We start from the raw sequence: 15,023 nt of genomic DNA on the forward strand, positions 1-15,023 counted from the left end.
CACAGAGAGGCGAGGCTGGCTCAGGCCCCGACGGTGACGCTGACGACGGCGACAGGGAGGTGTGCGAAGCCGGGCGCGAGCTGTGCCAGCTCTCGCTAATCCTCTGCAGTATGGTTCGCTGCTAATTTGTCATGGCACATATTTGCCTTATGTCTAATTAGCATCAAATTGCAAACTGCTATTTGCTAACAATTTGTTGCATCAATCTGCTTGAAAATCTATAGTTTAGAATTGGATTGCAACTTATCCTGTCTATCAAAATTCTAGTTCACACATACACAAAATAACTTCCCCTTCCCGCCAAAAACGTCGCAATGTTTGCAGTGGCACAAAAGGAGAGCGATGTGGTTTTTTTTCCCCAAAAGAAAGAAGAATAACTATGGGGTGTCTCATTTTGAATGTCCTGGCTTTGGTTTCCCATGGCCTGGGAAAAGAGCTGGAATAGTGCTCACACTCAAAAAGGGTGCTCCAGGCCTTTCTCAGGGACTTTCCAGGAAAGTCAAGACATAAAAAAGGCCCAGAAGCCCAGTCTTCTCAAGTCCCAGACATAGAACTCCCAGGCAAAATTGTGCAAAGAACAAGCCCATACCTGCTGAGGGACACAACCTCACCCCAGGGTTTTGCCTGCATTCGCTCACATAATGCTAGCAACCTCCTAAGGAAGTAGGGGTTAACATTTTTCTTATTTACAAATTACAAAACTCAAGTTGAGAGGCTAAATCACTCAAGGTCACATGTGTGGCAAGTGGCAGCACAATAATTGAAGCCCAACCGTGATGTTTCATTGCTAAGGTGACCCTCTAAATATCAAAAAATAGGCAGTAGGAATAACAATGATATAAAAATTATAAAATGAGATATAAATAAAAATAATAGAAAATGAATGAAATAAAAAGGAAATAACAATTAATCATTGCATTTCACTTGATAGTTTGGCCTTATGGAGACATCATCTAGTTGGATGTTGAAGATTTTGGTTTGACAACATGCCCTGTGGACAGATGGAAGACTCCGGGCCTCACATGCCCATAGCCTTCTCGTGGTGTCAAAAGCTACCTCCTGTGGTCCATCTAGAAGGAAGAACTGAGATAAACTCCCTCGCAGAGGGACGATGCCTATGGGTTCCAAGGAGAGTCAAAAGGTGACATTGGGTTGAGACATCCCTTCTTTCCTGTTTCTTGGGCAAGGAGAGACATGTTTCCAACAGATGGAAGTTGGAGCTCTATTGCAGAGCACAGGCACAGAAGTCGTTACATTCTTAGCCCAGTAGCTAGTTGACTAAAGATGTGCCATCCATTAAAACTCATTGACCTCACAAGTGGTGACCAAGGGGCAAGAAGCTTTCATGGTGTCCACTCCAGTTCTCCTTGGCACCCCCAAAGAACGACTTTGCTTTGAAAAACAATTCATAAAATCATTGTTATTATTATTATAAATATTCAAAACCTAGCTGAACACAGTGGCTCATGCCTGTAATTCCAGCACTTTGGGGGGCCCAGGTAGGCAGATCACTTGAGGTCAGGAGTTCAAGACCAGCCCGGCCAACATGGTGAAACCCCATCTCTACCAAAAATACAAAAATAAAATAAAATTAGCCGGGCATGGTGGCACAAGCCTATAATCCCACATACTTGGGTGGCTGAAGCAGGAGAATTGCTTGAACCTGAGAGGTGGAGGTTGCAGTGAGCCAAGATTGCACCACCTGCACTCCAGTCTGGGTGACAAAGTGAGATTCCGTCTCAAAAAAAAAAAAAAAAAAGAAATCAAAACCTCTCCTTTTGTAGCTTCTCCTAATAATCCTTTGGGCTGGAAATAAAAGATCATCTAAGAGCATCTTCAAAAAAGACCTAGAGAAATCACAAGGAAAATTTAAAAAGCAGTTATCTTCCCCACACCCACGAACATGGTCAGTGGCCATGAGTTTGATATGCAGGACTGATATTCCTGCGAAAGATGTTTGTGGAGTACCTGCCGGCTGTCACAACCTGTGTTAGGTGCTGAGGACATGGAAAGGAGTAGGGTGAACCAAGCCATCACAGAACACAGGACGCAGAGGCATGAGGAAACTCAAGGCCCTAAGACGAGTTCTTGATAAGGACAAAGTCTAGTGAATGCACATCAGTCTAGAGACAGACAAACAGAGAAGGCTTCCTAGAGGAAAAGATGCCTGAGCTGAAACACAAGGACAGGTGCATGAGATGAAAGGATCCTTCCAGGCTAAGTGATGCACATGTGCATGCCATTCCCAAGGAACTGAAGCATCTGTGAGTTGCAGAGGCCACCCCCTGGATGAGCAGTGTCAAGGTTGAGACCAGGGTCCCCAGACTGTCTTCTGCCAGTTGAGGAATCCCTTCCAAAGAGCAGGGTCTTAGGATGCCTGTAAAAGACATCCTTTCTCATCTCCCTTGAGGGTAAATCAATCTATCTGTTGAGCTCACTAGAGGAGTCAAGCAAAAGGAAGGAAGATTCTAAGCTAACTCAGCAAGACACAGGAAGCAGGTTAAGAAGCTTTCTTCACATGTGTTCTTGGAATGACTCTTTCACATAATAAGATGTTCAGTGAGGGTTTGCCCCATGCCAGATTCAAATAGAAATGATGCTACCAGCCTCTGTCCAGATGCACGTTTCTCTATATTTTGAATGGAAGGAGGCCAGACACTGCATAGATCTGTAACCAGCAAGGAAGCAAACCAAAAGGTGCCCAGGAAAAACAAATAATCCCCAAACAGTTGCCTCCAGAAGGAAGAAGTTCATGCTAAAGAACTGTGCTTGGGGCTTGTGTGTTCAAGGCCAGTCAGTGGGGCAGATAAACCTTCAGCCTCCCCCCACCACACATAGACATACAAGCTCAGGAACTAGGACAGGCAGGGAACTTGGGGTTTTGAGGCAGCCAGAGAGGATGATCAGAAGAGCTGTCCAGAGGCTAGACACAGTCGTCTCCCCAGGACAACAGGGTCACCCTTGCTCAGAGCGTGCTGTGTAAAATCCATACCATAAGACTTCCCTTGCCAGCACAGCAGAGTGACAGCACCAGCCAGCAAGCCCAAGACATGGCCACACTGACCTGGCATCCTAGAACGCAAAGCCAGTATGTCCTTTAATCAAAGTCTGAGTAATCTCTTTGGATTCAGTTTAAGTTAGCCTGTTCTCTCACTACTATAAAGGAATACCTGAGACTGGGTCATTTGTAAAGAAAAGAGGTTTAATTGGCTCATGGTTCCAGAGGCTGTACAGGAAGCATGGTGCCAGCATCAGCTTAGCTTCTGGAGAGGCCTCAGAAACCTTACAGTCATGGTGGAAGGCAAAGGGGGAGCCAACAGTTCATGTGGCCAAAGCAGGAGGAAGAGAGAGAGGAGGCAGGTGCTACACACTTTTATTTTCTTCCAAGACGGAGTCTTGCTCTGTTGCCCAGGATGGAGTACAGTGGCACTATCTCGGCTCACTGCAACCTCCGCCTCCTGATTTCAAGCAATTCTCCTGCCTAAGCCTCCCAAGCACCTAGTATTACAGGCATGCACCACCAGGCCCAGCTAATTTTTGTATTTTTAGTAGAGACAGCGTTTCACCATGTTGGCCAGGCCGGTCTCAAACTCCTGACCTTGTGATCCACCTGCCTTGGCCTCCCAAAGTGCTGGGATTACACTTCTAAACAACCACATCTTGTCATGAGAGCAGCATTAGGAGATGGTGTTAAACCATTAGAAACCACCCCCATGATCTAATCACCCCCCACCTGGTGCCACCTCCAACATTGGGGACAGTGATTGAACATGATATTTGGGTGGGGACACAAAGCCAAATCGTATCAGGCATCCAAAAACAGCACTCCTTAGAAGCCAGAGGTACTCCAGCCTGGGCAACAGGGTGAGACCCCGTCTCTACAAAAAACTAAAATAAATTAGCCGGGTGTCATGGTGCGCACCTGTAGTTCCAGCTACTTGGGAGGCTGAGGTGGGAGGATCCCTTGAGCCCAAGAGTTCGAGGCTGCAGTGAGCTGTGATCATGCCTCTGCTCTCCATCCTAGGCAACAGACTGAGATCCTGTCTCTAAAAGAAGAAGAAGAAAGCCAGAGATACAAGCCTTTCAATGACCCATTAGCCCACCTGTAGGATCCGCTATATGACTCCAGATCCCAGCAGAGGACTGAGAGGTGGATAATCTCCCGGTATTTGTGTGTGCCACTTTTGTGTGAGCAAAGACCCAAGGTTGCAACAACAGTAGGTGCGTACACAAAAAAGGACCAGGTCCATACTGGTGCATACTCTCCTTATGGCATTAAAAAGAGACATGCTGAATCCTGGACAGAAAGGAAGAGGCCCCCCAGAACTGCCTCCAGTAGGGCCAGCCTGTGTCGGGGGCCAGCCCAGCATCTCTGCGTCCCATGGCATGCCCCACAGGGGGACCACCTTTGTGCCTCCCTGTTGCCAGTAAAGCACACTGATCTTTAACCTTTTCAGCAACTGCAAGACATCTCTGGGACCTCCACACAGCTCCTGTCAAAATGTCGGGCTGCTAACTATAAACTTTATTTTGATGTCTTGCTTTTCGGGAATAATTACTTTGTACCTAAAATGTTAGCCTATTTACTGCTTGTGCAAAAAGATGACAATAAAATCAATGTTGCACAATTCCCCAAAGTGCATCAAAGTCTTTTGCAATGTTAATGGACTGGCGGGTCTGAGAGGTGTGAGCTCATGTTGGCCTGCTTGGGCCCCCAGCTCTAGCAGGAGAACAGCTCTCTCCTCATCAACCTGCAAGCCCTTGTCTGCCAAATGTATTCATTCTAGAGAGTTGGCTCAGTCCCTGGGGTGAGAGAATGGGTGAAATGGGGGAGGGGTGACGAGAGCAGATTGGCAAGTACATGAAGTCACAAACTGTGTGAGCTGAAAGACGCTTGCAGGGACTGACATATCCAATTCCACCTACCAGAGGCAGGGAAGCAGTTTCAGAGAGCAGGAGTGGATCCCCTAGGGCCCCACAGCAGATAAATTGTGATGCCAGAATAACAGTCTATATCTTCATTTTTATTAGTATTTTTTTAGATGGAGTCTCACTCTGTTGCCCAGGCTAGAGTGCAGTGGCCTGATCTCAGCTCACTCCAACCTCCACCTCCCAGATTCAAGTGATTCTCCTGCCTCAGCCTCCCAAAGTGCTGGGATTATAGGCATGAGCCACTGCGCCTGGCCAGAATCCATATCTTCTAATTCCTGGTCTAAAATTATATCATCCACTCTGCTCTTTGGGGGATTGAATGATTTTTCCTCCCTCTGGCATTCCCTCCTAGAACATAGACCAAGTGATGTCTTCAGGCAGGAGGGCAGCTAAACAGTGTCTACTGGTCATGTAGCTAATACAGGCACCATGTCCTAAGAAGTTTGGAGAAGGCATCATAAAAAAAAAATTCAGTTCCATGAAGTCATAGTGTATGCCGGTAAATTAAAGGTTCTGAGAAGTCTTACAATTTGCAGCGTGTTTCATTTTGTTTACCCAGCATTTCTAAAGTGTCTTCAAATAAGTTATTTTGGTGGGGAGAGGTGCGTAATATCAGTTGGAGAATTTAATGTGGCAAAGGCAGCCTTAAATATATTCACCAGCATCACACTGGTTTTTTTGATGGCCGTGGAGAGGCAAGCCCTACAGGAACAGGTATGGGAAAGTCTCCGTGTAACATAGCCAGGTGAGGACAAGAAACAAAAAGAGGATTGGTGAAAACAGACTCCACTATGCCATCATCTACAGCCCAGGGCAGCCAGATGTGTCTTCTTGTCTTGGGCCATTTTGCGTTGCTATAAAGAAATACCTGAGGGTGGGTAATACATAAAGAAAACGGGCTTATTTGGCTCACAATTCTGCAGGCTGTACAAGCATGGCACCAGCATCTGCTCAGCTTCTGGCGAGGAATCTTCCAATCACGGTGGAAAGAAGGCAGAGGGGGAGAGGTGTGTCACACGGTGACAAAGAAAGCAAGAGAGCCAGACTCTTTTAAACAACTAGCTCGTGTGTGAACTAACGGAACAAGAACTCACTCATTACCATGGAAAGGGCACCAAGTCATTCATGAGGAATCCACCCCCCATGACTAAAACACCTCCCACCAGGCTCCACCTCCAACATTGGAGGTCACATTTCAACATGAGATTCCAAGGAGACAAACAACCAGACTTTACCACTTCTTCTCCTGGCATGTGTTGGGGGCATGGGTGGGCTGGATAGAAGCCGAGTACAGGAACACAGAGGTTGGAAATTTGCAAAAAAAATAGCAGTAGCAGAGCACCACCCCCCGCCCCTGCCCCCAGTCTGTCCAGTCTAAGATCACATTTGACTGAACAAGGTATCGGGGAAGGGAACAGTGGAAGGCAGAAGATGGGCCCAAAAGTCATTTGGGAGGGAGCAGTGCAGTGGGGCTCCACCCAGGCAGAGCTGATCCTCAGGCAGCTCTGGGTATCTTTGTGAAGACACAGAGGCCCAAGGCCCAAGACGCAGAGGCCCTGGTGTGACTGCAGTGGTCACTGGGGCTACATCTATTGGGCCTTCTGCAGCAGGCCCTGTGTAAACGGAATGTGCTCTCTCTGGGGACTGACTTCATGCAATGAGGCCGATCCCTTGAGAAAATGGACAAACCCTGTGTTGGGCAGAAGTGGCATGCCTTTGGCTTGGTTTTCATCTTCCATTGCAGCCTTTTGTGGCCGCATCAAGAGAACAAGCTGGCGAAACACCCTCTTTACTGGCCATTTTCCTTTAACCACATCCCTGGACATTTTTACCCTAGAAGTCCGCCCACCTCTTTGCTGCTGGCTCACCTTGGTTTGGGGATTTTCTTGCAGCCTTTCCCATAAGCTCAGCGGGCCACTCTCTGCAGAAATGTAACTCTGCATCTAAGACGTAACTGTTAAACCCTACCTTTTGGTTTCTGTCCCCAAAACCAATGTATTTTAATGCAGATGCCCTGCAGCTCAAGGGTTTTTAACAATTTTTGGAGGGAAAAATGTCACACAGCTTTTGAAAATCTGCCATGAGACCTACTCCCTGAATTCTCCATTCGTTTACTCAGAAAAACTCAATTGAATCAGGGAGGCATGATTCCCCATTAGAGGAATCATTTTTTCTTTCCTCTGGTGGGTGAGATTTGTTTAGGTGTTCACTGATCCCCCACTTGATTAATCACCCCAGCTGCCTTCTCCTTGCTCACCAGGTGGGGCGGTGAAACACCAGAGTGGCATGAGGGTCCTGTAGTCCTGTTGCCATGTGGGGACCCACTGCATCTCTGGGACAAAATGCCACCATTTTTCATTTGAATTTCTTCAAAGCTCCCAGGTATGAGCCAATTCCAGCTACTTATTGTAGACTTATCTGTGAATATACTTCACCCCCATTTCCTGCAATCTACATGCTCAGCCGCACTTGAACAAATCCCTCCAGTCTGCCTTCCTGAAACAGGATTGGATGAGGGAGGCTCTGGGAAAAAGCAAAGAGAGAGACCACAAAAACCAACAGGAAGAAGAGGTGGAAGAATCAAGGAAGGTGGTGAGAGTTTAATCCAAGATGGTAGAAATGGGAGATGAGACGGAGAAGTAGAAGAGAGAAGGAAAAGGCATAGTCAGAGAGAGAGAGAAGTTTTCCTGTTCCTGCTCCTACAGCAGGTCCCGGACCCAGGCATCCATCACCAGGCACATGATGGAGGAACTCTGTCCCCTTACCTATGACCAGCGGCGATGTTTTTTCAGTGATTCCGCAAGAGTCAAAAACCCAACAAAGCGCATCGCCAGCGCTGTAAAGGGAGCATGCTGCCGGTGTCTGTGACCACTGTATGCAAAGCTTGGCATTAGTCACAGCCGGGCCGGCTGTGACAGGCCTGAAGTGAGGGAGATTAATGCGAGGCTGGGGCACTTTATTATTGTCATTCTGTTCTTTCAGACTCTGCCTCTGACTTTCAATTTTGCTCCAGAATTAATTGTCTGCTCCCTGCAGTATGACTGATGGAGAAGGATATGCGGAGCCCAGGCACCTGGCTCTGGCCTTGACAGTCTCAGGCCCGGTGTGGGATGGATTGTGTGCGGTCAGGGCGGGGGACAGACGGGCATCCCTCAAAGAAATCGGCCCAGGCCACAACTGACTTCAATCAGATGTGACCGGAGATTATCCTTTGCCAAGAATCATTTTGGCTTGTAGGGTTCCCAGCAACCTGCCCATTCCCTGTCATGGACCCTCCCTGGAACCCAGAGCTCAGTCTGTTGGTGGAGCCATTCCTAGTCTTTCAGGTTTCTGATTCGCTTCCTTTTTTTCTGGTTCTGGGCAATAAATTAGCAGTGCAGTCTCCTAGGTCTCAGCCCTCCCAGATGTAAGCATTTTTGTGAGCATGTCAAGCACAGAATCTCTGACAATGGGAAACGCAGTGGGATTCCAAAACGCTGGTGCCATTTTCCAGTTGGCGTAGAATACCCACCTCCCTCTTCCTCATTACTCACCCTTGCCCCATCTTCCTTCACTTCAAAAAAAAAAAAAATCAAATCATATATTTAAACAGAAAAGTCTTCCTTAATAGCAAATCCTGAAGGAAGCCTCCAACAAAATAGCAATGTTCTCTCCGCTTTAGGAGTTTGGCACACAAGAAATGGTTGTTGACTGAATAAATGAATGTGTGAAGGCATGCAAGAATATTTTCATGGATAAATGAATAAGTGGCGTTCCTAAAAAGAATGAAACATAGAAAGGCATATCTTCCTTTTACAAGTAAATAAAAATCCTTTCCAGTCATTTTTAAGCCAAATTCAGATGCTAACCATTTTTCTAAACTTTGGTCAGCCTCATTCCCCATTGCAGATATGTTCATGAAAACCTAGGTGTAATTATTTAAAAAAAAAAAAAAACAAATGGAATCCCACTTTAAATGTTTAAGAATGCAGGGGAGGAGGGAAAATGTCTTTGAGAAATACATTTCCAGTGCTAATTTTTATGCTCTGGTCTAGCTGTGTGTGTGATTTTCAACTTGGGGTCTAGAGGTTACAGTTTCAATGCATGAGATACAGATTTCCCTAGCCCTCCCAAAACAAAGTTTCATTAGAGGAAGAGCTTATATTTTCCAGGCACCTCTCCCTCCAAACTGGATAAGATTGACACCTGAGATGAGGAAAAACCAACCAATAATAGAAAGGGCAAGTGTTGATGAGCTGAGAACCGTTTAAAGGCTGGTTTTCTGTAGAACTTTCAAGAGTTCCTTCTAAATATGCTGCCTGCCTATAACCTGAATAAATTACTACAGCTTTAACTCATCTGGTACTTTCATACGATTACGGTATTATGTTAAAGGGTACAGAAATATATAATACGCTCAACTGTCTCTATAGTTGATACCAGAGGGAAAATTACCACCACTCAGTGAAGAAGATTCAACCTCATTACATTAATGATTTATCACAATGGGAAAATGTGAAAAGTAACTAGTTGCTTTTATGAAAAGAGGCAGCTTTTCCCACTGGCAACTCCTGCAGGCTCTCCAAGAAGGAGAATTTAGAAGGAGCTCCAGACGGTCACACTCTCCCACTCCCTTCCAAAGCTCCCTCTGCAACATGAAGGAGAAGGTGCACTGGCAAATGTTGGAATATCCTTCAAACTTGACATTAAGTATTCAAATGTTACTTAAGCAAAGTGTGAGCAATTAAATTAATCAATCTTCCCAGCCATGTACAGAACAGATGTTCAATAAATCCTCTTTGCTTACAGTGAGGGGGGAAGAGTCCACTTTTAACTGTCCTTCAGCGGTGACACTGCTCAGGCATCCTCTGCCGGCCTCCTGGGCCACCGTCAGGTGCTTCTGCTGCACTTTCCTTTATTATAAATAACAACAGGCCACCTGGACTACCTGTGCTACCTGGGAGCCTCAAGTTTAATGATCCTTCCGACACAGGGCTCTGCTCGCGCCTGATCCCAGGTAATGGGGCTGATGGGAATGGCAGTAGAGTGATGGTTGGCAGTGACAGATGACTGCTGGCCAACTTGTGCTGCTGACAAGCGGTGAATATGGGCCAATGTTGCAGAAAGGTCAGGATAAAAGTATTTGCTTGACTTTCAAAGTTTCTCCAGAAAAAAAATAAGCAGATGAGCCAAAACCACACAGACCTCCAACAAGGGTGCAAACTCTAGCTTTGCACCAGAGGGGCTGGCTTGTTCTGGGCTCTAGAAAAGAAAGCAGTCTCCATCGGAAGCTGTGGGTTAGATGAGGAGAGGAACTCAGACACTAGGGAGAGGGAGCCTTGTTTTCTTTGCATGAACAGTTCCCAGTGAGGAACTTCACCTCTGGGCTGCCAGGGGACATTAAGGGAATGTTCAGTAAACAATTCTCTCCCTAACCCCCGAAGACGATCATAGAGAGTCTCCCTGTTACATCACCCAGACCCTCTAGGTATCCCTCTTTGCCAATACTCTGGGGCAGAGGCAGCTAACCTCCAACTTACAAAATAATAAAATCAATGAATGTGCCAGATTACCAAGGATCACAGGATTTGACCTGTCCACTGTGGCTTCTCTAACTAAATCTACCATCCTAAAGGAGAGGACTGGGGAATCCCAAAGCATGGGGAAGGCACTCAGCCCTAATCCCACAGTGCCAGCCACCCCCTGGTCCACCCCCAGACCAGGACACTGCCCAGCCAGAAGCCTCTGATCACCACCCACTGAAACCCACAAGGCCACTGTCATTCAGAAGTGGAGGATACAATTCCTGCCCTACATATATATAACTTCAACCTTTTGAAGGCTGCCTTTCTATATATGGACTTTATCCACATTTTAATGAGGCTTTAAAATCTCCAAGATTAAGCTGGTATTTTATGTAGAACTGCCTGCTTTTTATGATATCCTGACATGTTGTACAACATTTGGTGACTATATTGATCCTTATAAATTCAGCATCTATATATATTCATGAAAAGTACCTTTTCTCCCCATTCGGGCCACAAGATGATCCAGACACACATTTTCCTGAGTGGAGACAATAAAACTGCAATTGTCATGGTTTTGAGTGAACACGATGTTTCAGTGTTTTCAAATTAAACCCCTTTTACCATCTGCTTGCAAACTCTTCAGTGAGGAAATGACAGCTCCTTTCTAGGTATCTGATGGTGTAAGTGCCCCTGAAGTTTCTCCTTCAGGTGAGCTTGTTATAAATCCTGAGGGGCCCGGCAAGGGCTTCCTCCCGTGTGGGACACTATACATCTTCATGCCCTCATGTTTGCCCAACCAGAGGCCAACCTTCTCCCATTTCTTTGTGCCATTTTATGCTTTTAATCTGAAACAAATGATTGCAGGGGGGAGAAAGAGCATTATCACCTTGGCGAAACATCGGGAATATAAAAAAGAAAAAGAAGAAGAAGAGGAAGAAAGAAAGAGACTATGGGCAAATTCATCTTCTGCCGCTACAATCAATCTCTCACCTAAAGAAATACACAATAACTAGGCGGGAAAGAGGCAAGATTTATGACTTAGAAACATCTACACTGACCAGCATATACCTAGTCTTCTTGGCTCTCTCCCTACCCGAATGGCTCTCTTTAACAGTTACAATGATAAACTGTCTCTCCCTACTGTTTTACAAGTACATTAGCTTTATTTAATGAGATCTCAGAGTAATTTAACAGATGTATATAGGACATAAGACTAGGGAAACTCTTGCTACTTGGATACTTTTGCCAAGGTATTCTAGGACAGCTAATCTGAGAGATAGCTTTATATTCTTTGAGAAAGCGTTGTTTGGAAGGCTTTTAAAAATGATTTTAATGGAAATATTATATTACAATCAATGAGGAGAGAGCCTCTTTCACATTCACTTGCATTCGGCCCATGGAAACGCAGGATGAATAGGCTTTGTGAAGTCGTAGGAACTCACTTACATACTGAACTGTCAGGAAGGATGTCACCATCAGAAATTAATACTTTTGTTAAAAAAGTTAATATTTCACCCACCCAGCTTCCAAAAAGAGTAAGAAGATACCTGGGTGTGAGGAAATGGAGAGAGGGTAGGCAAAGGGAGAGAGGAAGAGACTATTTGAGAAGGAGGTGAGGCACCTGTTTCAGCCAATGTCGTGTTTCGGGGCCGGGGTCGAGGATTGGAGACAGGTGCAGTTTCCTCGCTACCCTCTATCCCTCTATGCCTGGCGTGCTCAGGCCAGGACCTCCCCTTCCTGGCTGGCTGCCTTCTTCCTTCCCTGACATTCCTTAACACTTGGTTCTCTGAGAACTGTAATGGAGAAATGACAATGGTATTAACTTTTTAAAAATTGCTTTAATAAACTGCCAATTAATAAGTGAGAAGAGGAAGCCATGGGAAATTACCTGGTCATGCTTAAAATAAAATTAAAGGGGGAAGGGGACGTTTTTCCTCTTCCTTTCTCAGAAAGCACAAGGCTTGGGCTCTCATACCCCAGGATGTGATTTCCAGAACCAAATTCTCCTAAGTATGACAAAATCTACACTGCATGGCACCACATCTTGGTCTATGATACAGTTAACTCAGCTTCAAACTGGAGTGTCATCCCAAGTTTAGTAAATATTGGCAATACAATACATTTAAAAACCAAAAGGGAACAAAATAACAGCAACTCAAAATTTCACCCAATGGGGATACCAGTTTTAATTATTAGTGACTCTTTTTTTTTTTTTTTTTTTTTTTTTTTTTTTTTGAGACGGAGTCTTGCTGGGTCACCAAGGCTGGAGTGCAGTGGCACGATCTGGCTCACTGCAACCTCCACCTCCCTGGTTCAGGCAATTCCCCTGCCTCAGCCTCCCAAGTAGCTGGGAGTACAGGTGCCCACCACCATGCCAGGCTAACTTTTGTATTTTTAGTAGAGATGGGATTTCACCATGTTGGACAGGCTGGTCTCAAACTCCTAACCTCAGATGGTCCACCTGCATCGGCCTCCCAAAGTGCTGGGATTACAGGCATGAGCCAACACGCCCAGCCAACTTTTTTTTTTTTTTTTTTTTTTTTTAACAAAAATGGTCTTTTAAACTACAGGTTGCTTTTGGTCGAAAATTTTTTTTGTTTTTTAAATCCTTTAAATGGTTTGTAACAGACTGCAGTTGATATTTACAATTCTGCAAAAGTGTGGCAGATCCTTCTCCTTAGGATTGCTAGCTCCCTCATAGGCACCTTTATATGGAGTCACCTCTGAAAGTATAGATGTTACAGTGTGTATGTGACAGCAGGTGGAAGTGAGTGCAAGAGCTACATGTGTGTCTTCTCAAGGTAAACATACTTAACAACATCCTACCAAACATATACCACTTTATACAGTGTTCATGGCTCCTTATGAATAATTTAGGGCATCCAATGCAGTCTTTTTAAAATACAACATTCACAGTGAGCATAAAAACTCAGTCCAATGAAAGGTTATGAAATTAGTGGTGACCGTACAAAATTGCAAAGAGAAATCACAATGAACCTACTCACTTGGGAGGTGAGGGGCTCAGAAAAAAAAAGGGGGGGGGGAAGAGAGAGAGAGAAAGAGAGGCAGAGAGGTATGTGGTGTTCTTGCACCAACGGGGCAAGAACAAATCTGTTGCATAGAATTTCATTTATTGAGAGCTATACATCAAGTTGTATTTGTTTAATGAGGTTGGCACCAGAAAGATGTATAGAACATGTCAGACACCCAGTACCAATGCGTAGTGGGGAAAAGATAACATCTCGGACTGCGACCACTCACTTCGTCTTCCAGCCAGTGTCTCTATCTGTTGGCTCTTTGGGGAATAATAAATGAGGGGGCAGAAGGAACAAGAAGCCAAATAATGAAAAACACACACAAAAAAGAAAAATTATAACATGGGAGAGCAAAGTAGAGCCAGATTTACTGACCTCACAACTACATAATCAAGAAAAAGTTATCACTGAAGAAACTTTTACTAAGCGGAGTGATCTTAAATAACAGGGAGTCCTGTGAAATTTACAGCACTCTTAAGATATGCAAATTGAATGCAAGGTATAGACATAAGGGTAATTAATTGTAAATCTAAGAATAATGTTTCTTTGTCAGGCTGTCTCCATGTTGTGGAATACATTCTAATGTGCCTTAACTTGGAATACTTTTTTCAAGGCTGCTCTAATTATAAGATGTTCAGAATTTCAAAATACTAGTTATTCTTATCGTTTAATTTAGTGGCTGTAACATTTAATAACAGAATTTACTGATTGCATGACAATATTGTAATCTTTCAAGGTTAAAGCACTTGTTCCCAAGTCCAGCCGATCAGGATCCATGTGCAGAGAGAATGTTATGGATAAAGCACTTTCCACAGGTCCTCAATGAGTGTTGGGGGTGGAAGCGTCGCAGGTCAGGTGAGCCCAAAAATGGGGCTTAGCCCACAGGGTTCTTGGCTTCATCCAGAAAAGAATTCAAGGGCAAGCCAGTGGTAGGGTAGAAGAAAACAGCTTTACTGAAGTGGCAGTGTTGCAGCTCCGTGACTGACCCTGCAGAGCAGGGCTACCCCATTGGCAGTGTGCTGAGACCAGCAGCTCAGGGCAGTTTTGCAGTCATATTTATACCCACTTTTAATTACATGCAGAGTAAGGGGCTGTTTATGTAGAAGTTTCTAGGGAAAGGGTAGTAACTTTTGGTTCATCAGGTCATTACTATGGAAAGGGGTGGTAACTCCCGGCTGTTGCCATGGCAACGGTAAACTGACATGGCGCACCAGCCAGCGTGTCTGATGGAAAGTTGCTTCCACCCAGGACCTGTTTTAGCCAGTCCTCAGTTTGGTCATGTGCCTGAGCCCCGCCTCCAGAGTCAAGTCCCGCCTCCTGCCTCAGAGAGATCCCAGTGGTTGCTCACTGCTGCTTAGTTGCCTCACTTCATCCACTGGCACGTGCTTCTGGGTCTTATAGTGATTTCCTTATCATGCTGGGAACAATGTACTGATTTGTGCTCTTAGTGTTTAGCTCTCTTCTACCTGCCCGTGAAAACCTCCCACTTCTTGTTAATGAAAGTGATGGTGGGCTTCTGCAGATGACAGATTCTTAGAAAATTATAAGC

The 15,023-nt window shown here is 45.2% G+C and overlaps 1 long non-coding RNA gene across 4 annotated transcripts in view; it reads right to left on the minus strand.

Moving 5' to 3' along the window:
• LOC104003337 (uncharacterized) overlaps window positions 1-15,023 on the minus strand; it is an 86,302-nt gene that overhangs the window by 16,521 nt on the left and 54,758 nt on the right. For all 4 annotated transcript variants that reach the window (XR_010153572.1, XR_001711731.3, XR_010153573.1 and 1 more), the window contains 3 exons: window positions 12,061-12,232; window positions 11,061-11,284; window positions 10,932-10,977 (listed from right to left, as the gene is read on the minus strand). This is a non-coding gene — a long non-coding RNA (uncharacterized LOC104003337). The remainder of the gene's footprint in view (window positions 1-10,931; window positions 10,978-11,060; window positions 11,285-12,060; window positions 12,233-15,023) is intronic.

The sequence above is a fragment of the Pan troglodytes genome, chromosome 20 (assembly GCF_028858775.2).
Source record: "Pan troglodytes isolate AG18354 chromosome 20, NHGRI_mPanTro3-v2.0_pri, whole genome shotgun sequence".
Taxonomy (NCBI): domain Eukaryota; kingdom Metazoa; phylum Chordata; class Mammalia; order Primates; family Hominidae; genus Pan; species Pan troglodytes.